We start from the raw sequence: 1,950 nt of genomic DNA on the forward strand, positions 1-1,950 counted from the left end.
GGAGCCCCGATACATTAATTTCATTAAACGTCCACATTCAATGCTAATATGAACTTATAAACCAAGGTGTGTTTAAAATGAAGTCCAAACTTTCTTCCGAGCTTTTACATCGAAGCATTATATGGCTAGGCAAAACGAAAATCCGTCTGCCCTCATGTTGCTAGAAACTTCTCCATTGGCTGCGCCGTCAGTGACGTCGTTCATTCCGTCGCAGCCGGACCGCTGAGCTCTCGCGCAGCAGTTTCCGCTTACAACTTCAATATGGGCAGGCCATGGGTCGTACGAACTTTCGAACACCAGACATCTTTCCAAGAACAGCGCCGACAACAGAACCGTCAGAGAATTCGTGTTCGCTGGGCCGATATTCCAGTCCGGGCATAAGTACACACACGGGTGACCAAACGCAAGGAGCAGCTGGGTACCGAGGATCCGGCAGCCTGCGAAGCCGCGCTAAATTGCGAAGCGGAACGCAAGCGCCAATGGCGGGTGGTTGCTGCTAACCACGACGCCGAGCTAACTCGAGAGATCCAACTCAAGCGTCAACGGCGAACCGAGGAGGCGTCGGTGCAGGCAGAGCAGCGTCAACGAGACAATGGCGGGGACGCGTTCGCCGGGGCCAACGCCGGCTTTGGGCGGGAGTCTGTCAGGCGGCAATTTGGCTCCGTCAGGACCAACTCATTGCTAAACGCCGGGGCTCCACGTTTCAGCTTCGCTGGTTTACCATCTCTACAGAGTGCTTGGGCGGTGATTTTTTTCTGTGTAATTTATTCATGACTAGTGCACTGTATCTTATCTTGGGAGCTATCGCATATTGCTTAAGATCGGAATGCCATCATGCCTACCGTCTTCACCTCGTTCCGTCTGAAGCGTTGATATCATTCAAATGATGGGCTAACCAGTCCAGAGCGGCCCACTCATCTACCTCATATGCTTGAGTCCCTAGCGGTAGTACATTACACTTGACAAATTATCACTGGATACACCATACTTGCGAGATTTCAAAGCGATCGTATAAAGTTCCCTTAATAATTGATACTTATCATGTACTTACTATATATTATACTTGTGCTACCATAAGCATGAAAAACAAGGTCCATTGCGTGGCAAATAGGAAATAAAGTTAGAGTATGCAGTTAACTGAATTAAACTAAAGCAGAAATTCTGACGACTGCTACGTAGGTTTCCTTAGTTTATTGGACACGACAGTCAAATACAAACTTAAATATCATCTAATCAAAGTTTTCGAAAGCTGAAAATCACTGACCATGGTTTAATGCACTGTCCATACATTTTGCCCAAAGCATTGAGTGGTGCGCTTTCTATCTTAAATAAAACGCAGCTCTTATCCCTAATGCAACGCTTCAAAGCGAAAGATGGCGCGCAGGTTACGCAAGAGCTGTTTATGACTGGAAAAGTTATATATGATCTTTCACCATCTTAAATCTTACAGGATGTCAACCATGTATTAAAATGGAGCGACTGTCACGTTACTCATTCTCTAGAAAACATACTAGCGCTAGTATTTGTCTTCTGATATTCTGCACATCGCAGTCTACTAATGAAATAAACATATTCGCGCTACATCTAGAATCAATTGTAAACGACATCTGCCGATAGTCATCAAAGAATGCTATGAAAAAAGAAACATCCTAAATCAGTCTTAAAACATGTGTTGCAAACTGTGTAGACTCGAGGAGTGGCGCCATCGCAATTAAGAATTAAGGGTCAAGCAAGCAAGCAAGATCTGATCAGTGTGTTCGAATAAAGCAGAGGTAGGGGGGGGGGGGCTTCACCATGTGGACGGCGGCTTGTTCTTTTCTCTGCATTTTGGTGCCGTTGAACCCGCGCAGTCTCGATGACATCTGTAGCCTGGAGGACTTTTGTCAAGCCGTCGTTCGGTGAAGCTGATGTGCGAGGCCTAACCACCCCCGAGACCCACATCGTGAAGAA

The sequence above is a fragment of the Rhipicephalus sanguineus genome, chromosome 7, assembly GCF_013339695.2.
Source record: "Rhipicephalus sanguineus isolate Rsan-2018 chromosome 7, BIME_Rsan_1.4, whole genome shotgun sequence".
NCBI lineage: Eukaryota > Metazoa > Arthropoda > Arachnida > Ixodida > Ixodidae > Rhipicephalus > Rhipicephalus sanguineus.